This window comes from Dreissena polymorpha, chromosome 13, assembly GCF_020536995.1.
Source record: "Dreissena polymorpha isolate Duluth1 chromosome 13, UMN_Dpol_1.0, whole genome shotgun sequence".
In the NCBI taxonomy this organism is placed as follows: domain Eukaryota; kingdom Metazoa; phylum Mollusca; class Bivalvia; order Myida; family Dreissenidae; genus Dreissena; species Dreissena polymorpha.
Genome location: NC_068367.1, coordinates 59,626,544 through 59,650,508, shown reverse-complemented (window position 1 = coordinate 59,650,508; position 23,965 = coordinate 59,626,544). Strand labels below are relative to the sequence as shown.

At 34.9% G+C, this 23,965-nt stretch overlaps 3 long non-coding RNA genes across 3 annotated transcripts; 2 read left to right on the top strand and 1 right to left on the bottom strand.

The window, feature by feature from the left end:
* The first annotated feature begins 6,476 nt into the window (after positions 1 to 6,476).
* Positions 6,477 to 9,314, top strand: LOC127856385 (uncharacterized). The gene is made up of 2 exons (XR_008037994.1): positions 6,477 to 6,560; positions 8,279 to 9,314. It is a non-coding gene; the product is annotated as an uncharacterized LOC127856385 (long non-coding RNA).
* A 636-nt stretch (positions 9,315 to 9,950) lies between these two features.
* Positions 9,951 to 17,224, bottom strand: LOC127856384 (uncharacterized). Its single transcript, XR_008037993.1, has 4 exons — positions 17,078 to 17,224; positions 16,391 to 16,502; positions 12,667 to 12,747; positions 9,951 to 11,114 (listed from the first exon to the last, which is right to left on the bottom strand). It is a non-coding gene; the product is annotated as an uncharacterized LOC127856384 (long non-coding RNA).
* Positions 17,225 to 17,789: 565 nt separating this feature from the next.
* Positions 17,790 to 23,685, top strand: LOC127856567 (uncharacterized). Its single transcript, XR_008038122.1, has 4 exons — positions 17,790 to 18,441; positions 19,019 to 19,130; positions 21,788 to 21,868; positions 23,430 to 23,685. It is a non-coding gene; the product is annotated as an uncharacterized LOC127856567 (long non-coding RNA).
* The last annotated feature ends 280 nt before the right edge of the window (positions 23,686 to 23,965 follow it).

Here is a 23,965-nt window from a genome sequence, read left to right as displayed (position 1 = left end):
TCTTATACAAGGAAATATATAGCGAACTTATTTGCGAGGTATATATTTTTCTACTGAAATTAAAGATTAAAAATAAACTAGGAAATGGTTATATTAGAAGGAAAAAAAAGGTTATATTAGAAGAAAAAAAAGTAAAGTGAAAGGTTCTTGTGGGGATCGAACCACTGCCCTTCAGGTCAATTATGGGACAAAATGACGACCAGCTTACCAATTACGCTACAGGGGCAAGTACTTCAGTACGTCATTGATTTTTAATATAGCTATATATATATATATATATATATATATATATATATTCACACATATGGCCAGTTACGGGGTCTCTGATTTAGAAATAGGTTATGGGGTTCCCACTTTAAATATTGGTATTGGTATTTGTATTGGTATATATATATATATATATATATATATATATATATATATATATATATATATATATAGCTATATTAAAAATCAATGACGTACTGAAGTACTTGCCCCTGTAGCGTAATTGGTAAGCTGGTCGTCATTTTGTCCCATAATTGACCTGAAGGGCAGTGGTTCGATCCCCACAAGAACCTTTCACTTTACTTTTTTTTCTTCTAATATAACCTTTTTTTTCCTTCTAATATAACCATTTCCTAGTTTATTTTTAATCTTTAATTTCAGTAGAAAAATATAATTATCTTAACTTTATACCAAAACTAGCTCAAACACTTAAACTTTTAATTAAGGTTTATTTTAAGTGAATCCTGCATCGCGGTGCATGATTGCGACTAATTTCAAGTGTGCAATGGGTAGATTTGACCCCGCTGAAACACTTGAAGAGAGCATAGCTTTTGCGAGTGAGCAGCTATACCCAAGCATCAGAAAATGCTTCATGCTGCTCTTCGTTATGCCTGTCTCCACCGCAACTGCAGAAAGATCGTTTTCCACAATGCGAAGGGTCAAGACATACTTGCGGTGTACAATGGGGACGGAACGCTTGTCTGTACTTGGACTCCTTAATGTATATAGGGAAAGAGAAATTAACGCTGAGCATGTGGTCGACATTTTTGCACAAAGAATAGATCGAAGATAAGCATTACTTTTCAGGGTGTAGTATTGCACATACAAGTGGACCTGTGTTTTATGTGAAATTAGAGGATGTTTTCTTTTTAATAATTTACACATAGTCCAAACTTGTTTTATTGATAGAGTTAAATAAAAGTTTAGCATGCACGCTCAATACTCAGCGAGCATGCTGTTGTTTCATTCAAACAGTGTTTCTTTTACAGTTTAATTAAAAAAGAATTTAATTTTCTGTTTACCAAATAACCCACATTAAATCAGTTTCAGCAGAAAATAATGACGGGCTTAGTTATTTTCTTTTATCGGTCTTTTTCAAGCAAGAAATTGACGAATTAAATTGCCAAAACGTGGCTGAAAAATAACACCAAAACGCACCATCTGCAATGAATTTAATGTATGTTCCTTTTATTTATATAATCAATCGAAATGGGAAAATAAAATATAAAAAAGCGATAGAAAGTCAAGGTAATTGCCAATGTTACTAAATAGAGAAAACAATTTCACTACTTAAATTTGTAAGGCGTACATGGAATGTAGTTAACCTTCAGACGAAGCTTCTGATTGCATTCTGGGCTATTCAGACCAATATCAAGATTTCTATTCCACTTGAGAACTTTGATGGAAGCTGTGCACCGAAATAGTGTGTGAATGCTGTTATAAAGACCTAGCTTAGGTTTGCAATTCGGGCCACTCGGATAAAGGCCGATGTAAAAGCTACTTCAAATTCAAAAACTAAATTTCTGCCAAATTATTTTCGTTTGGATGGAGGTATTTTTCTCAAATTATGTTTGTTCTTAGCATACATGAAGACCTATTTTGAGATCCATATTAATTATGTAATTAAATTGACATGTTTAACTTTTAAGCCCCCTTAATACTTCCCATGCGTATTTGCGTTGGTCAGTAGATGACCCCAATCGAAATTGGAGTCACTAGGTCAAAGGTCAAGGTCACTGTCACGCTAAGTGCGAACTCGTTTCCGATCAATAACGATTTATCGATTTTATTTGATCATTGTGACCTCACTAGTTATAAAACTTTAATATTCACATTCCATTTACTATAAAGATGACTTAACAGAAGTGGATAATTCTGTGTCAATTTCTGTGAAACACTAATATGATTAGATTAACTCTTATAGTTAGTCTTGTTGCCAAACATCCTGTTCCGTAGCCCTGTTTGCGGGGGGGGGGGGGGGGGTGGGCGGGCATTTGTCTCCGACCTCGGGGCTCTTGTAAAGTCGTTTTATCATCGCTGAGTCGTATTTGTAACATCTTACCTTGATTTAAGTTTAAATATCAATAAACAAACAGTCTGTCAGTCTGTCAGTCTGTCTATCTGTTTGTCTGTTTGTCTGTTTGTCTGTTTGTCTGTTTGTCTGTTTGTCTGTCTGTCTGTCTGTCATTATGTCGGTCCGTCTGTCTGTGTGTCTGTCTGTCTGTCTGTGCCAGTTTCTCTGTCTGTCTGTCTGTCTATCGTCTTCTGTCTGCCTATCTGTCGGTCGGTCGGTTTGTCTGTCGGTATGACCGTCCGTCCGTCCTTCCATCATTCCATCCCTCCGTCCCTCCGTCCGTTCGTCCGTCGGTCCGTGCGTCCGTCTGTCTGTCCTTCTGTCTGTCGGTTTGTCTGTCGGTATGTCTGTCTGTCTGTTGATCTGTCATTGGAAACTGGCGAATATACAGTATTTCTCTTACAGAGCAAAAATTTCAAGAAGTGAAATGTGAAAAATACTAATGGGCATTTATATGAAATTTCCTTTCTTAACACTATAATGGAAATCATTATGACGATTGCGACAATGGAAATGAGATCAAATCAAATGAACTATTGGTTTCTTTCAATGTTACTATATTGACGGAACCATTTGATGCAAAGTTAGTTAAAGCCTATTGCAAATTAGTACATTCTGTTAATCGTTTATTTAATGGCTTTATCATGTACCTCTTTTATTGGGAAATGCAACAAACGAAAACCGCAATCTAAAGTAATTGTCAGAAATCATGTTGTTCATTATTAGTTTCAAGCACGGATGCATCTCTACAACCTCTTAGGGATTTTACGAAATACTTGTATTAGAATAAAATGATAACGATTGGTTTCTTGAGAAAATGATGTTTTAAAAGCGCGACGATTGACTTGGTATTTATGAATGTATTTGTTGTTCAACAAGAACAAAGCACTGTCAAATGGAATAAAAGTGAGGCAAAATAACTTTAATGTTGGTGAAAACATGATGTTCTGCGACTGATTAATAGTATGTTTTTTATTTGGTTAATGACTCCGTATGAGTGTTACAACGTTAGAACTTCGATATCATTTATGTCGCAGATGCTATATAAAATGTTGACTTTGTCAACATAATTATGATTGTGTCATACATTTGTTCCTGCCTTCTTCTTTATTCCCAGCAAAACGTACGCGTTATTATAAATCCAAGAACAGGTTAGATTTCCATTGCAACTAAATGTACAATACATCATAAATACCATTCACAACTAGTAAAATGCTGAAATTAAAATACTGGTGAATTTAAAGACAAATAAGTCACTACGAAATTGGTTAATTTAAAGATAATGAAGTAAACATGAAGGGGGATAATTTAAAGATAATTAGGATAATATGAAATTCGTCAAATTAAAGATAAATAAGGCAATATGATGGAATGATGCAACACTTGTATTAAAAACTTTATAATTAATTCAGTGACTTTAATCACATTTAACATCACTTACATAACAATCTATCTTTAAAGTATCTAGAATTTGACGGAAAATTGAAAACATACATTTTTGTAATAAAGAAATGTTCACCTCTGGTGAGTTACACATTCATAAAGCGAAATACCATAACTTAAATTTTTATTTTTTTACAAATATGCAACAGTGAGCTTATATAAATTGATGTGTATATGACATTCTTAAAATGCGTATTTGATCGTTTACGTAAATGAATACAACAAGTACACATACAAAGTCATGGAAAAAAGTAATATCGATTTTATCGCACTACTCACTGTGTATTTTAGTTCGTGCTGAGCTCTTCTTCATTGTTTCGGTATTGTATCGCAATTGTTTATAACTAAATCATGCTCTGTAAGAGAAATGCCATTTGGTGTAATAAATGAACATACAGTTGGCATAACTACATCCACTACATGTTATATTGTGTTCATGCATCCATGCTTTTGTTCGAATATTTATTTCCCAATGGAAGCAATTCTAAGCAAACCTTTGTGCAATCAGCCGTTTACAATAGGGAATTATTGTTATATTATAAAAGAACCTGTCATAAAAGTATCAAAGGTCACTACATTCGATAAGATTACAAGCATTCGCATATATTGTGTTTCAGGAAATAGCCCGTATGTCATTTAGTTTCATCTTGTTAGTCTGCTAGAGATTTCGTAGGCCTATTATCTCGCTTTTTTTTGCGGCGAGGATTTACGGAAATTTAAAGTTCAATCGAAAATACAGGAAATACCGCTTCAAAAACAGCAATATAAATGTAAAGTGAATGAAATATGAAAAGGAACTGAAGAAATGAACAATTATTTTAAGTTTTCAAATAATTTTAACAAACAATGCATACAAATAATTCACACAATTGTATTAAAAGTTAAAATTTATTTAACATATGATGAGAATTTATTGAAGATTCTTAACCGTTAATTAATACACCTAGTAATATATACGCATGGGGATGACGATTACGTCTTGGAAAGATTACAAATTAATGTTTAATAGATAATGGAATAAAGTTCAAAACTTGGCCAAACTGACGAGTCCAGATTGTCACATTTCTTTCAAACAAGGAAATCATTGAACTGACATTGTGAGATTTTTACAGATGAAAGTAATTATTTCCTCGTTCTATTTTATTAACGTCGTTAACGAAGAGTAATTTGAGTGTTAGGAAATGAAACTTCTGGTCGCGCGTCAAATAACTTATAGATACTATGGCTCAACATAGTTTTTCCTCGAAAAGAAGATTCAGACAAAATTTCAAAAAATCTTGACACCGCAATTAGATTAAGGAAGAATGCGTTTAAACAAGACAGCTATCTTACGACATTTGTAACATCTTTAGTAGTACCCAACTAATTAATTAACATTTGTGTGACTTTTGCAAGTTATATGTGAACTCATCCACGATTTCCGATTGAATGGTGTGCAGAGATGTCAATACTTCCTTTGTTTTTTTATGTAACAGAAACGGTAATGCCATAATGTGTATTAAATCATACGCTACAGTTAAAGCGGAAAACAGATCTAGCGATGATCGTAATTATGGACATATTTTTGTTTTGAAAATCACACAAATATTCTTATAATATGATACATTAGGCTTAAAAGATAGTTTACACAATAGTTTTTATTAAAAGAACACGTGCCCTGTACTGGTGTTTCCACGAGGTTATGCCCATACGTGCCTGTTTTGTAAATAAATATAAATGTTTTCGTCCACCGGAGCAGAATTATTCATGTGCCCTTAACATAGACCATGGAACGATGTATGCGCATAACGACTGAATATATGTTTTATATTTAAAACATGCCCTATGTAAAGTTAACGACAGGATGTTACTCGATTATTTTTTATACGATATCATTGCAACGTTGTACGAGAACCTATGTCAATTTATATAGCAATATATTAAATTTAAAATATACTTTTCATCAGAAAATAAATAAACCACATAAAATGACTATTGTTTCACCAACCGTTCATAAACTTTCTTTCGTAAACTGTAGCAAACCATCATAAATCGCTCCAGTCACACATGTGGCTTTCTTCTTATTTTGTTCACATTTTGTATTTTTATTTCAGCTGAGTTGAGCTGAGTTTAGATCATTTGTGTGTTTTATACGTTTATGATAGCTGTTTCGTATGGAAAGCCAAAGGGGACCCCCGCTAAAATACATATACTTATATAGTAAATATCGGGATTTTCATTTTTCGCGGAACTTTCGCTTTCCGCGAAAAACCAAGGCCAGCATAGCCATGAAATACTACATACAAATCGAAATCTAAAAAGCGCGGAACTTTCATATATTTTCCGTCGGAATAATTATCTTTCAACCCCGTAGAGAAAGCAAGCTCAAATAATCGCGCGGAACCTTAATACTATCTACTCTGTACAAATAGTAGTGTATAAAATCGCGCGGACCTAATCCACAAAGCGCGGAACACAAATATCTTCCGCGAAAATTAAGCATTGAATTACTGTACAAATCTCGGGTTGCTATGTAAATTGCGGGTTGCTAATGAAAAATCGCGCGGAAGATTCATTACTCCGCGCGATTTTCAATAGCATTGAATTACTGCACGAAATTCGGGTTGCTATGTGGTTACGCGATAAAATTTGATTGGTTCCGACACCTAGAAAGAACCAATCAAAACTCGCGTCTTATCCACCATTCATGCAGTCATCATGATGACGGTTGTTTCACATTAACACAAAACCTTTTAAGGGCGAAAGAGTGATCAATTTTGATGACATTAGCAATGAGGTTAGTATTTAACATACATGAATTATGAATTTTAATGCAATTAAAACAGCTCAAGAGTATCGAGTGTTGTTTTCACGGTTTGTCTATATGGAAACGTCTCTGATAAAACATAAACACCCGCATAAACACGTCATAATCATATGTCGTCAAATAATGAAATATAGTGTTTCTGTGTAAGAAACATCTTCCCTTAAGCTCAGTTAGTAGAGAGCCAAGTTATTGTTATGGCAGTCGTATGCTCTAGTCCAGCACCGTATACATCTTCAATTAAAAAGAAAAAGAACAAGGCTTTACAGGCAATTCATCCCAAAGGCAACTCGTACCTTGGTCAACTCGTACCCATTTTTAGCTCGGCGTTTTCGGAGAAAACCCGAGGTATTGTCATAGCCAGCTCGTCGTCCGCCGTAGGCTTCGTGCTAAAACCTTAGCATTGGCTCTAAAATCAAAGTGCTCCACCTAAAACTTTGAAATTTCATATGAAGATGCACCTTGATGAGATCTACACGCCACACCCATTTTTGGGTCACTACGTCAAAGTCACTGTGACCTCTAATATAAAACTTTAACATAGGCTCTAAAATCAAAGTACTTCCACCTACAACTTTGAAACTTCATATGTAGATGCACCTTGATGAGTTCTAAGCGCCACACCTATTTTTGGGTCACTAGGTCAAAGGTCAAGGTCACTGTGACCTCTACTATACAACTTTAACATTGGCTCTAAAATCAAAGTGCTTCCACCTACAACTTTGAAACTTCATATGTAGATGCATGTTGATTTGTTCTACACTCCACACCCATTTTGGGGTCACTAGGTCAAGGTCATTGTGACCTCTAAAAAAAAATCTGGACAAGCACCTGTAGCTGAGCGTGGCACCCGTTATGCGGTGCTCTTGTTGTCAACTCGTACCTCATTCAAACTATTCAACTTGTTTCATTTGTCTTATTTTGTCACAATTGTCAAATTCTTAAAAGACATCAACCACAAGTGTCAATTTTCATCAACACTTTCGCCGCTTATACATATCTGCAGCAGACAACTTGCGTGAGCAATGCTTAGATAATTTAAGTGGAAACATCAAGAGGAAAATAAAAATTGTCTCTATGAGTTTGACTTATAAGCTAACCATCCTACACCTATTTCTGTATATCGGGTACGGGTTTAGTTCGGGTAGGTACAAGTTGACTAAAAAACAGGTACGAGTTGACCACAATGGGTAGGTGTTTACCACGGAACAATTTGACCGGCATGCAGAACAAGATTATTGATTATTATATTTAACTGTCACACAAATCTGAAAGATAACACAAAGTATTACAAACACAATGACTGTCAAGACATTCTAAACTCTTACAGTTAACATATAACAGGTGTACACATCTGATGTACTGACCAAATTAAATAACTCAAGATTCACACCAGATACGACACAGTTTCAAAACTCAACATTTTGTCTGCATGGCACGCCAATTTAGTCCAAAAAATTTGATTTAACCAGTGAATTCTGAGCTATATTTCTTAAAGCAGAATGCACATTATGTCTAAAAAGTGTTTTTCGGCAAATTTCTGTTATGAACTATCTTCACACAAAGCATCTGGTAAACCTTAAGATATCAATAGCAGAATGCAAATAATGAGTATAATGTTCTGTATTGTAGAAGAAATACATATAGTAAAATAATATGATAGTATGAAACATGGTGTTTGTATTTTATAGCTGTAGCACTGTTCCCAACTTGAACATCATCTTCTGTGTACATACCTGAGGCAGAGCCAGCTTGCCCATCTGACATCTGCTGTGGACAACCGAGTCAGAGCCAGCTTGCACGTCATCTGTTGTGGACATCAGTGTTAGAGCCAGCTTGCACGTCCTCTATTGTGGACATTGGTAGTTAGTGCTAGCTTGCACGTCATCTGTTGTGAACATCCGTGTAAGAGCCAGCTTGCACGTCATCTCTTTTGGACATCAGTGTTAGAGCCAGCTTACACATCCTCTGTTGTGGACATCCGTGTAAGTGCTAGCTTGCACGTAATCTGTTGTGGACATCTGTGTTAGAGCCAGCTTGCACGTCATATGTTTAGGACATCAGTCAGAGATAGCTTGCATGTTATATACTTGTGGACATTAGTCAGAGCCAGCAAGGACAATCTCTGTTGTGGATATCTGTCTTAGAGCTTGCACGTCATCGGTTGTTCACATCCTTGTAATAACCAGCTTGCACATCAACTGATGTGGAAATCTGAGTCAGAGCCAGCTTGCACATCGTCCGTTGTGGACATCTCTTTATGATTCTACTCTTTGCTTAGATTGACACTGTGACTTTAGTGTAATATGTTACAACCTTAAGCTATTCCTATTGTTGAATAAAAATATTGTGTCATTAAAATATATTTTGTTGGATAATTTGTATGTTGAGTTGTATTGATTGGACATTGCAAAGTATCAAGTTATTTTAAGACAAGAAAAAGCTCATCTTTCATCATGTGTTTATATTAAAATTCTTGAATGTTAGTGAAGGTACAGTTCATATAATTAAAAGCAATTTTAATATGATTGCTTGTGTTTTATTGCACAGTGAATACCATCTTTTCTTTATGCTGACATATAGAACGGAAAAATAGTAAACTGTCGTTTTTATATGCAATGGGATTGTATATGAAGACTTGCATGTTCAGATGAAAAAATTGCCATAATTTTTCTCTTTATATTTTATTCCTGCTAAATGGTTGATGCAATAAAGTTAAGTCTTTAATGACTTGTGTTTCTTGTAATATTATTTGTAAGCAAATTTGGCTGTAGTATTAGATGCATGCTGTACAAGATACTGTAGATCAACATTATATTGTTTGAGTATGTATAGATAATTCAAGGTGCACAGCCATTAATTTTGCCCTCCACCATCTCCGATTTTGGTTAGACAGTTGCAAGTTACTTGCATTAGTATGAAGTCTTAAAATAACTTAAGTATAATTGCTGTTGTGTTATTATTAACCTTTTCCTGCTCTGAGGAAATTTTTAATTTTCTACATGCAAACATCATAAAACCAGAACAGCCTGCAAGTAACTCACAATCTGTTCAGGTTTTATGCTGTTTGATGCTCATCAGTATCCATGGGTTGGAAACAAAGCCTTTAAAACTTTAATATAGTAAGAAAGGTCTTAAATTAAATTTATTCTCGAATGTGTCTTAGTGCGTTTTTGAGTGGTACAGGGTTAAATGTCTCATTTTGTTTTTGATTATCTTTGGTTTATTGAACATATATGAGCCTTGCTCTGTGAAAAAGGGGTTTAATGCATGTGCGTTTAGTATCCTCCCTGATTAGCCTGTGCGGTCTGCCCAGGCTAATCTGGAGTGCACATGCATTAAACCCCTTTTTCACAGAGCGAGGCTCATATGTATTAGACAGTGCATTCAAATAATACAATTTAAATCTGAATCTTTTATTTAGTTGCAATACTTTAAAGCTTACTATGTTTGCAGTTTTAGTGAAAACACAAACTTTTAATCAAAGAAGCATATAATGTGTATTACTCATTTAATCAACTTCCACTTTATTCCATACACGTGTTCGACTCTGTGACATTATGTTCTGTCAAAGCTTTTTATTGCAAATTTATTAAACATAAATTGGTAACCTTGGGTATCCAAAAGGAATCCAAATTTTACTAGCCATAGACTTTCCAAAATGCAATTGTTTCTGAGAAGTATTTTTCTCTAGAAGGTGGCAAAACTCCTAAGCAATTCCTTTTTGGGCTAATGGTAGGGCTTATGCGTGTAACACCCATTGACAAATTATTAAATATACATTGAAAGGTCATTGTTCACAAAACAGATCATGATATAACATGATGCAGCATTTTGTACTATATCAAATTAAATGTTGCTGAAAACAGTAGAATATTCAAATTATGGACATTTTATTATGTTAATAATGCTATCTTTCTAACATTACAAATCAATAAAGCATGCTTAACAATAGCAGAACTCTTTTGACTTTTAATTATCTTTTCCAGTCTTTAAATCTTTACAAAATTCATTGTCCCACTAACACCATCCTATAAAACAGGTTATGGCTTCCAATTGTTAATCAACTATAAAGCATGAACAAAGGCACAAATATCGCAGTATCTTTTGCAAATGATACAAATGTCCATGGCCTCGATACTGAACAAAAAGCAAGATTTCTTGTCAGGCGGTAAGCTGAATCCTCGAGAACATTCAAAAAAGGCCATTTAATGCGCCACTGGGCCGTTCCTATTTAAATGGGCATCATGCACAGAACTTGGCCATCCAGGTCATATGTCCAAACATTTCAAGTTACTGTCACAGACTGCTTGAAGAACTAAACTGCTGATAAACAAAGACCTATGCTCAGATGTTGAAGCAGGACATGCACTGTGGGTTCCATCAACAGTCCAATCATTCTACATCATTCATGAAATCCATAGGCAATGATCTTCAGCTCATGACGAGATTCTGGAAATCTGAAGTACTGCTCCATCATTGCTGACAAGACTCTACATGTTGAAATGACTGTGTAATGTTGAGTCCCTGAAATACAAAAGTAAAATTCATGCTAGAGTTTAGCCATATTAATTATGCTTGATTGCATTGAAAGCTTTATGCTTATTAAGACATTCTAGAGTCCGTTTTCTGGGAGTAATCAGTACTTTGTATATATGAAGATAAAGAGACCGCTAATAAACAGGGTTGAACCCAAAATGTTCCCATCACTAGGTGAACACCATATCCACTACGCCAGCCTGACAAAGTAAATGAAGTGAAGCTTCTAAGTTATGTCTCATTTGATTGTTAACAAGAGCACCGCCCTGCAGGTTCAGACCTCTCATCTATTTTTTTTAAAGTTGAAGGGACCTATCTCAATACTTCAATCACAAAGGAGGGAGAGGTGGGGTGGAGAAGGGTGTATAGTGTGGTGGTGTGGTCATTTATTACACTATCTTCCAAAAATGAAAAAATGATAAAAATAAATATTTGTGTTTTTTAGCCATGTTTAAAAAAAATGGGCAGGGGGTATAGTGTGAGGGTGTGGTCATTTATAAGATGATCTTTCAAAATGAAAAAAAAGTACTTTTTTCTTTTTTTTGGGGGGGGCGTGGGGGATGGTTTGGGTGGAGTCTATTGTGGTATGTCAGATAAGAGTTGCTTTGTAACGCTTGTAAAGAAGTTATGGAAATTTTAGCAAAATTTAATAATTTCACCTTGAGAGTCATGGTCATTCAAAGGTCAAGGTAAAATTCAACTTGCCAGCTACAGTAACTTATGATAGCATGACAGTATTTGAAGTTTGAAAGCAATAGCCTTGATACTTGAGAAGTAAAGTAGATCAAAACACAAAATTTAACCATATATTCAAAGTTACTAAGTAAGAAAAGGACCATAATTCTGTCAAAATGACAACCAGAGTTATTCAACTTGTCCTGTACTGTCCCCTTATGATAATTTGCGAGTGTTCCCAGTATGAAAGCAATATCTATGATACTTTAGGAGTAAAGTGGACCAAAACACAAAACTTAACCAAATTTTCAATTTTCTAAGAATAAAAAGGGCACATAATACTTTCAAAATGCCAGTCAGAGTTACATAACTTTGTCTGCACAGTCCCTTTATGATAGTAAGTGTTGCAAGTATGAAAGCAAAATAGCTTTGATACTGTAGGAATAAAGTGGACCTAAACACAAAACTTAACCAAATTTTCAATTTTCTAAGTATAAGAAGGGCACATAATTCTGTCAAAATGCACGCCAGAGTTATCTAACTTTGCCTGCCCAGTCCCCTCATGGTAGTAAGTAAATAAGTTTTATACTTGATACTTTATGAGAAAAGTGGACCTAAACACAAAACTTAACCGGACGCCGACACCGACGCAGACGCCAAGATGATGACAATATCTCTTTTTTTTTCAAAAAAAAAGATGAGCTTATAAATAAAATGTAACATATTGCAAACTTGATTACACGATTTTTCATAAATACTCTTTCAGCTTTTTATTTATATATGAAGGCTAGGGTCACTTTCTGCGAGCCTTACAAAAAAACTAACTATATTTGCAATTGTCAAGACTCCTTCACATACAATTTACCTTTGCTTATTCCAATATCCTTTTGCCAACCGACATTGTGCGGTCACGTACCATACATGGTTCCACAGTTGTACAGAATTCCTACAAAATAAATGAAGTATACATTTACAATTCAAATTTCTTTTCAAAGAATGTGTAGGTAACTAAATTCCCTATACATTACTTTAATGTCATAAAATAAATTTCAAACAAGGGCTGTTTGTAAAACATGCATGCCCCCATATGGATTGTCAATTGTTGTGGCAGCCATTGTGTGAATACGTTTTTTGACCTTGACCTTTGACCTAGTGACCTGAAAGTCAATAGGGGTCATCTGCGAGTCATTATCTATGTATCTATGAAGTTTCATGATCCTAGGCATAAGTTCTTGAGTTATCATCCGGAAACCATTTTACTATTTTGGGTCACCGTGACCTTGACCTTCGACTTAGTGACCTCAAAATCAATAGGGGTCATCTGCGAGTCATGATCAATGTACCTATGAAGTTTCATGATCCTAGGCATAAGCGTTCTTAAGTTATCATCGGGAAACCATTTTACTATTTAGGGTCACTGTGACCTTGACCTAGTGACCTGAAAATCAATAGGGGTCATCTTCGAGTCATGATCAATGTACCTATGAAGTTTCATGATCCTAGGCAAAATCGTTCTTGGGTTATCATCCGGAAACCATCTGGTGGACAGACATATGGACATTCGGACCGACATGTGCAAAACAATAAACCTGCTCTTCTTCGGAGGGGGGCATAAATATTTAACAGATATTTAACAAAAATTAACTTGATTCATCAAATTAATCAGTATCGAATAATAGACCAGTTTCACAATATGAACACCGATACTATTTTTAGATATCAATCATATCACCTGACGCGTTGAATTGCAGAACAAGGCTGAACGTGGAACTGCATTTTCTTTTGCTATGCAAATTGCGTTGAATATCAAGATTATAATGCGCACTTGACACTGGTTACAATTAAGTCAAACATATGAATACAGACAACCATCACATGTCATGCTGTGTTAAGTAAAAAAATTGATAAGTAATTCAAATATAAAAATTATAACACCTAAATAATGATTCAAGGACATAAGTTATGTACTATTAGTGTATATTAATGAATTATATTTAATCTTTATATATAACAATTAGGGATGGCATCGAATACCAATATCGGTATTCGAATGTTCGCAAATTCATTCAATCGAATATTCGAATATTCGCATAAAACGGCTGGATTGATTTTTCTTTGTTATGTGTTAATTTCCATTGGTTTGTAAGTTATATCCGTTTGCTAAATACGAGGCTGTTTATTAACGTTGCTATCGAATAATTGTATCGCTGTCGACTAATACTATGACCGATACTGTGATCGGGCACAAATAGAATGAAAAACATCGTGTCATAGAATTTTATTTTTTAATGATTCCACAGATTTGTAGCAGACCGCGCATATGTAAAAATACGTTTACACACATTACACGTTGCGGTCTTCTTATCCACAGACCGTGTAAAGTATTCCATACTGCAGAAAGGGCTGGTGGCATTTTCAGATTTGAATTATGATTCCTTGATGATTGTTTAATTTATATCATCTGTTACTTTTGAGTAATTCACATATTTAAATTTCTGTTCAAACTGTGATCACAAAAACTAAATTACTATTCGTCAGTAAATTGAAACCCTTAATTTGTACCTAATTGACAAACAACAGTTCGGGCCCTTTCTTATAGTAAGTATATTGCATTGTGCGATTTGAGTAATTCACACATTTTAATGGCTGTACATACTGTGATCACAAAACGTAATTATTATTCGCCAGTCAATTGAAACCGTAAATTGGCACCCCATTGGCAAACAACAGTCGGGGCCTTTCTTAGAGCGTGTATATTGCATTGCGCAATCAACACTGATACGGGCCGCGTTATCAGTTTGACACGAAGAACGTCACGTCAAACATGTTACTCCCAGGTGATTTCGGTTGCATTTTTGTAAGCGGTTTGCAGGTCATTAAATATTGGTGAAATAACGTTTGGAAAAAAATGCGAATATGCGAATATCATTTTTATTATTCGAATGCTGACCATTCAATCGAATATTCGAATATTCGAATAATTTTGCCATCCCTAATAACAATAGATGTGTTCATCAGAAACACAATGCCCACTACTGCGCCGCTTTTAATTATACATATATTTTTTTAACCTTTGACCTTGAAGGACGACCTTGACCTTGAACTTCCACCACTCAAAATGTGCAGCTTCATGAGATACACATGCTTGCCAAATATCAAGTTGCTATCTTCAATGTTGCAAAAGTAATGGCCAACGTTAATTTTTTTCGGACAGACGGACAGACTGACATCCTGACTGACTGACGGACAGTTCAACTGCTATATGCCACCCTTCCAGGGGCATACAATTTCCAGTTACCCATAAGCATCAGAGTAAATGTGGTCTGAAGACTAAACATCGATTATTGCACAAATCGAAGTCATAAATTAGCAGTATACAATACTAAGTATTGTAAGACTACAATTTTCAAAGGTAGGATGTGTACAATTTCATGAATTATAGAACGTGTAAGAGTTGAATCAAGCATCAGACAAAGTCCTATCAAATAGAAGAAAATGACACAAATGTTTAGCATTAAATTTTTGAAATATTAAAAATATATAGGTATAAAGCACTTTATAATTATGATAAAACTGGCTAATATGTATACAGTCTTTAGTTTCTGACAATCTTTTTGGACAGATGACTTTCAACGTTGACAATATCTTTTATGTTCAGTAAAAGCAACAATTGAGTATTTGGCGTTAAATTATTCCAAGAAACGGCTACGCAATGCTACAACCATGAGACGCCATGGTCACATGGAGGTGTCATTAATTGTGTTAAATGACCAGATGACCAGATATCTACAAAATGTGGTTTATGACATCACGTTGTTATTTAGTATTTGTCTGCACAGTATCTGATCATAAAGAGGTTATGGGTTTGTGCTGAATACAGGGGAATTTAAACGCAAGATCTATCAATAAATAAAATAATTGATTAATCGCCCAAATAATGCGCAAACAAAGAGTGTCAGATAATCCAATAAGTTTAAGACTGTCAATTTACACACACTAAGAATTGAAAGCCATACTTGGAGTGTCAGAGTTTGTGCAAAAAAAAAGAATACAAACAAGAATACAAACAAGTACTTTAATCAAGAAAATGTATTTCATATATTGGCACTTAAAATGGAAAGTATATATTAAGTAATTAATGGCTATTTCTGACGAAGTCAACTTGTGTTGGCAATATCATTAAGTAGATCTAGCTGAATGATCAAAAGCAGAGCGATATTGCGATGCACTATTAGAAATCTCTACACGTTCAGCCTCATTCTGGAATTCTGCAATCATTTGACTACCTGCTATATTGGCTTATTGTGAAAAGGGTCTATTCACTTATAAATACTTTAAAGAAGTAGATTTTCCATCACTCTACAGCTGTTGGGCTTTCTTAAAGGAAGTTTGGGAGTAAAATAAATCTACTCCAAGTTTTTATCACAAAAATCTTCCAACAAGTGGAGAATTAGCCGCATTTAGTGGATGATTTAGAAACATGATTAATTTAAATTAGATCTACATGTAATAGCTATTGAAAAGTTAAGTTATCCAGTTATTCTTGCTGCAATGTGGATAAGAATAATACAAACCAATAGCTGACAAACCTGATATCAGTGATATGTTGACCTTTGAAGTCGAAATTGAGACCTGAAATCTGTCTGTATAGAGAGGCACAATTTGTTTGGCATATCTTCAACCATTACTGGCAACACACACCTACAAAATTTATATATAAATTATATTAAAACATAAATTTATTAATAATTTTATTTATTAATTTATGACGAAATGTTTAAATCTAGGTCAGCTATAACGAAACTAAAAACGGATTAAAAACAATACCTTATTTTAATTAATAGGTTGAAAACAAAAATAAATGTATTAATATATTGACGTTCAACTGAACGAATACAAGACACAAGTACATTACATTACAATAAGTTATTATTTCAGTCGCATTCGGAGAAAACTGGGCTTAGTGCATGTGCGTAAAGTGTCATCCCAGATTAGCGTAAGCCTGTGCAGTCCGCACAGGCTAATCAGGGACGACACTTTCCGCATAAACTTCATTTTCGGTAAGGAGGGACTTCCTTGAAATTAAAAATACCATAAAAGCGGAAAGTGTAATCCCTGATTAGCACGTGCGGACTGCACAGGCTAATCTGCGATGACACTACGCACATGCATTAAGCCCAGTTTTCTCAGAACGCGGCTCATTTAATTAACAATTGTCAACATTATGCATATTATCGGATAGTTTTACACAATATTAAAAAAGTACAAATACAAACCTGGTAATACATGTAAATGATCGTATGCAATACAGTTATTGATCCCAATCTGATCTATTTCCGAATTATCTGCGAATCCATCGAGTAGAAACAATAACCATGCAATTCGCTCCGCCATCTTGAAACGTTATACTTACTGAACGCACTGATTGTGTTGCATATGTTACAAAGTATCTGATTGGTTATTTCTAAGTATCGGATCCAATCAAATTTTTCGGGTAACTAGGGATTCTAACACCTAACAACCCGAGATTTGTACAGTAATTCAATGCTTAATTTTCGCGGACGATATTTGTGTTCCGCGCTTTTTGGATCTGGTATTTACTGGATTTTCTCTCTTGAATAGACTTCTTAAAATAGCATTCTACAATCTCCGCGCGATTTTAAACACTACTATTTGTACAGAGTAGATAAATAACGTTCCGCGCGATTAATTGAGCCCGCTTTTTCTACAGGGTTGAAAAATAATTGCTCCGACGGAAAATATATGAAAGTTCCGCGCTTTTTAGATTTCGATTTGTATGTAGTGTTTAATGGCCATGCTGGCATTGGTTTTTCGCGGAAAGTGAAAGTTCCGCGAAAAATGACAATCCCGATATTTACTATATAAGTATATGTATTTTAGCGGGGGTCCCCTTTGGCTTTCCATAGTTTCGTAAGTATTATGTCCTACATAAAACTTCTACACATAAAAGCTACACAAAATATGTTAAGTATGGAAAGCCAAAGGGGACCCCCGCTAAAATACATATACTTATATAGTAAATATCGGGATTGTCATTTTTCGCGGAACTTTCACTTTCCGCGAAAAACCAATGCCAGCATGGCCATAAAACACTACATACAAATCGAAATCTAAAAAGCGCGGAACTTTCATATATTTTCCGTCGGAGCAATTATTTTTCAACCCTGTAGAAAAGGCGGGCTCAATTAATCGCGCGGAACGTTATTTATCTACTCTGTACAAATAGTAGTGTTTAAAATCGCGCGGAGATTGTAGAATGCTATTTTAAGAAGTCTATTAAAGAGAGAAAATCCAGTAAATACCAGATCCAAAAAGCGCGGAACACAAATATCGTCCGCGAAAATTAAGCATTGAATTACTGTACAAATCTCGGGTTGTTAGGTGTTAGAATCCCTAGTTACCCGAAAAATTTGATTGGATCCGATACTTAGAAATAACCAATCAGATACTTTGTAACAAATGCAACACAATCAGTGCGTTCAGTAAGTATAACGTTTCAAGATGGCGGAGCGAATTGCATGGTTATTGTTTCTACTCGATGGATTCGCAGATAATTCGGAAATAGATCAGATTGGGATCAATAACTGTATTGCATACGATCATTTACATGTATTACCAGGTTTGTATTTGTACTTTTTTAATATTGTGTAAAACTATCCGATAATATGCATAATGTTGACAATTGTTAATTGAATGAGCCGCGTTCTGAGAAAACTGGGCTTAATGCATGTGCGTAAAGTGTCATCGCAGATTAGCCTGTGCAGTCCGCACATGCTAATCAGGGATTACACTTTCCGCTTTTATGGTATTTTTAATTTCAAGGAAGTCCCTCCTTACCGAAAATGAAGTTAATGCGGAAAGTGTCGTCCCTGATTAGCCTGTGCGGACTGCACAGGCTTACGCTAATCTGGGATGACACTTTACGCACATGCACTAAGTCCAGTTTTCTCCGAATGCGACTGAAATAATAACTTATTGTAATGTAATGTACTTGTGTCTTGTATTCGTTCAGTTGAACGTCAATATATTTATACATTTATTTTTGTTTTCAACCTATTAATTAAAATAAGGTATTGTTTTTAATCCGTTTTTAGTTTCGTTATAGCTGACCTAGATTAAAACATTTCGTCATAAATTAATAAATAAAATTATTAATAAATTTATGTTTTAATATAATTTATATATAAATTTTGTAGGTGTGTGTTGCCAGTAATGGTTGAAGATATGCCAAACAAATTGTGCCTCTCTATACAGACAGATTTCAGGTCTCCATTTTGACTTCAAAGGTCAACATATCACTGATATCAGGTTTGTCAGCTATTGGTTTGTATTATTCTTATCCACATTGCAGCAAGAATAACTGGATAACTTAACTTTTCAATAGCTATTACATGTAGATCTAATTTAAATTGATCATGTTTCTAAATCATCCACTAAATGCGGCTAATTCTCCACTTGTTGGAAGTTTTTTGTGATAAAAACTTGGAGTAGATTTATTTTACTCCCAAACTTCCTTTAAGAAAGCCCAACAGCTGTAGAGTGATGGAAAATCTACTTCTTTAAAGTATTTATAAGTGAATAGACCCTTTTCACAATAAGCCAATATAGCAGGTAGTCAAATGATTGCAGAATTCCAGAATGAGGCTGAACGTGTAGAGATTTCTAATAGTGCATCGCAATATCGCTCTGCTTTTGATCATTCAGCTAGATCTACTAAATGATATTGCCAACACAAGTTGACTTCGTCAGAAATAGCCATTAATTACTTAATATATACTTTCCATTTTAAGTGCCAATATATGAAATACATTTTCTTGATTAAAGTACTTGTTTGTATTCTTGTTTGTATTCTTTTTTTTTGCACAAACTCTGACACTCCAAGTATGGCTTTCAATTCTTAGTGTGTGTAAATTTACAGTCTAAAACTTATTGGATTATCTGTAACTCTTTGTTTGCGCATTATTTGGGTGATTAATCAATTATTTTATTTATTGATAGATCTTGCGTTTAAATTCCCCTGTATTCAGCACAAACCCATAACCTCTTTATGATCAGATACTGTGCAGACAAATACTAAATAACAACGTGATGTCATAAACCACATGTTGTAGATATCTGGTCATCTGGTAATTTAACACAATTAATGACACCTCCATGTGACCATGGCGTCTCATGGTTGTAGCATTGCATAGCCGTTTCTTGGAATAATTTAACGCCAAATACTCAATTGTTGCTTTTACTGAACATAAAAGATATTGTCAACATTGAAAGTCATCTGTCCAAAAAGATTGTCAGAAACTAAATACTGTATACATATTAGCCAGTTTTATCATAATTATAAAGTGCTTTATACCTATATATTTTTAATATTTCAAAAATTTAATGCTAAACATTTGTGTCATTTTCTTCTATTTGATAGGACTTTGTCTGATGCTTGATTCAACTCTTACACGTTCTATAATTCATGAAATTGTACACATCCTACCTTTGAAAATTGTAGTCTTACAATACTTAGTATTGTATACTGCTAATTTATGACTTCAATTTGTGCAATAATCGATATTTAGTCTTCAGACCACATTTACTCTGATGCTTATTGGTAACTGGAAATTGTATGCCCCTGGAAGGGTGGCATATAGCAGTTGAACTGTCCGTCAGTCAGTCAGTATGTCCGTCTGTCCGGAAAAAAAATAACGTTGGCCATTAGTTTTGCAACATTGAAGATAGCAACTTGATATTTGGCATGCATGTGTATCTCATGAAGCTGCACATTTTGAGTGGTGGACGTTCAAGGTCAAGGTCGTCCTTCAAAGTCAAAGGTTAAAAAAATATATGTATAATTAAAAGCGGCGCAGGTAGTGGGCATTGTGTTTCTGATGAACACATCTATTGTTATTTATAAAGATTAAATATAATTCATTAATATACACTAATAGTACATAACTTATGTCCTTGAATCATTATTTAGGTGTTATAATTTTTATATTTGAATTACTTATCAATTTTTTTACTTAACACAGCATGACATGTGATGGTTGTCTGTATTCATATGTTTGACTTAATTGTAACCAGTGTCAGTGCGCATTAAAATCTTGATATTCAACGCAATTTGCATAGCAAAAGAAAATGCAGTTCCACGTTCAGCCTTGTTCTGCAATTCAACGCGTCAGGTGATATGATTGATATCTAAAAATAGTATCGGTGTTCATATTGTGAAACTGGTCTATTATTCGATACTGATTAATTTGATGAATCAAGTTAATTTTTGTTAAATATCTGTTAAATATTTATGCCCCCCTCCGAAGGAGAGCAGGTTTATTGTTTTGCACATGTCGGTCCGAATGTCCATATGTCTGTCCACCAGATGGTTTCCGGATGATAACCCAAGAACGATTTTGCCTAAGATCATGAAACTTCATAGGTACATTGATCATGACTCGAAGATGACCCCTATTGATTTTCAGGTCACTAGGTCAAGGTCACGGTGACCCTAAATAGTAAAATGGTTTCCCGATGATAACTCAAGAACGCTTATGCCTAGGATCATGAAACTTCATAGGTACATTGATCATGACTCGCAGATGACCCCTATTGATTTTGAGGTCACTAAGTCGAAGGTCAAGGTCACGGTGACCCAAAAAAGTAAAATGGTTTCCGGATGATAACTCAAGAACTTATGCCTAGGATCATGAAACTTCATAGGTACATAGTTAATGACTCGCAGATGACCCCTATTGACTTTCAGGTCACTAGGTCAAAGGTCAAGGTCACAGTGCCAAAAAACGTATTCACACAATGGCTGCCACAACAATTGACAATCCATATGGGGGGCATGCATGTTTTACAAACAGCCCTTGTTTGAAATTTATTTTATGACATTAAAGTAATGTATAGGGAATTTAGTTACCTACACATTCTTTGAAAAGAAATTTGAATTGTAAATGTATACTTCATTTATTTTGTAGGAATTCTGTACAACTGTGGAACCATGTATGGTACGTGACCGCACAATGTTGGTTGGCAAAAGGATATTGGAATAAGCAAAGGTAAATTGTATGTGAAGGAGTCTTGACAATTGCAAATATAGTTAGTTTTTTTGTAAGGCTCGCTGAAAGTGACCCTAGCCTTCATATATAAATAAAAAGCTGAAAGAGTATTTATGAAAAATCGTGTAATCAAGTTTGCAATATGTTACATTTTATTTATAAGCTCATCTTTTTTTTTTGAAAAAAAAAGAGATATTGTCATCATCTTGGCGTCGGCGTCTGCGTCGGTGTCGGTGTCCGGTTAAGTTTTGTGTTTAGGTCCACTTTTCTCATAAAGTATCAAGTATAAAACTTATTTACTTACTACCATGAGGGGACTGGGCAGGCAAAGTTAGATAACTCTGGCGTGCATTTTGACAGAATTATGTGCCCTTTTTATACTTAGAAAATTGAAAATTTGGTTAAGTTTTGTGTTTAGGTCCACTTTATTCCTACAGTATCAAAGCTATTGCTTTCATACTTGCAACACTTACTATCATAAAGGGACTGTGCAGACAAAGTTATGTAACTCTGACTGGCATTTTGAAAGTATTATGTGCCCTTTTTATTCTTAGAAAATTGAAAATTTGGTTAAGTTTTGTGTTTTGGTCCACTTTACTCCTAAAGTATCATAGATATTGCTTTCATACTTGGAACACTCGCAAATTATCATAAGGGGACAGTACAGGACAAGTTGAATAACTCTGGTTGTCATTTTGACAGAATTATGGTCCTTTTCTTACTTAGTAACTTTGAATATGTGGTTAAATTTTGTGTTTTGATCTACTTTACTTCTCAAGTATCAAGGCTATTGCTTTCAAACTTCAAATACTGTCATGCTATCATAAGTAACTGTAGCTGGCAAGTTGAATTTTTACCTTGACCTTTGAATGACCATGACTCTCAAGGTGAAATTATTAAATTTTGCTAAATTTTCCATAACTTCTTTACAAGCGTTACAAAGCAACTCTTATCTGACATACCACAATAGACTCCACCCAAACCATCCCCCACGCCCCCCCCCAAAAAAAAGCAAAAAGTACTTTTTTTTTCATTTTGAAAGATCATCTAATAAATGACCACACCCTCACACTATACCCCCTGCCCATTTTTTTTTAAACATGGCTAAAAAACACAAATATTTATTTTTATCATTTTTTCATTTTTGGAAGATAGTGTAATAAATGACCACACCACCACACTATACACCCTTCTCCACCCCACCTCTCCCTCCTTTGTGATTGAAGTATTGAGATAGGTCCCTTCAACTTTAAAAAAAATAGATGAGAGGTCTGAACCCGCAGGGCGGTGCTCTTGTTAACAATCAAATGAGACATAACTTAGAAGCTTCACTTCATTTACTTTGTCAGGCTGGCGTAGTGGATATGGTGTTCACCTAGTGATGGGAACATTTTGGGTTCAACCCTGTTTATTAGCGGTCTCTTTATCTTCATATATACAAAGTACTGATTATTCCCAGAAAACGGACTCTAGAATGTCTTAATAAGCATAAAGCTTTCAATGCAATCAAGCATAATTAATATGGCTAAACTCTTGCATGAATTTTACTTTTGTATTTCAGGGACTCAACATTACACAGTCATTTCAACTTGTCAGCAATGATGGAGCAGTACATCAGATTTCCAGAATCTCGTCATGAGCTGAAGATCATTGCCTATGGATTTCATGAATGATGTAGAATGATTGGACTGTTGATGGAACCCACAGTGCATGTCCTGCTTCAACATCTGAGCATAGGTCCTTGTTTATCAGCAGTTTAGTTCTTCAAGCAGTCTATGACAGTAACTTGAAATGTTTGGACATATGACCTGGATGGCCAAGTTCTGTGCATGATGCCCATTTAAATAGGAACGGCCCAGTGGCGCATTAAATGGACATTTTTCGAATGTTCTCGAGGAATTCAGCTTACCGCCTGACAAGAAATCTTGCTTTTTGTTCCGTATCGAGGCCATGGACATTTGTATCATTTGCAAAAGATACTGCGATATTTGTGCCTTTGTTCATGCTTTATAGTTGATTAACAATTGGAAGCCATAACCTGTTTTATAGGATGGTGTTAGTGGGACAATGAATTTTGTAAAGATTTAAAGACTGGAA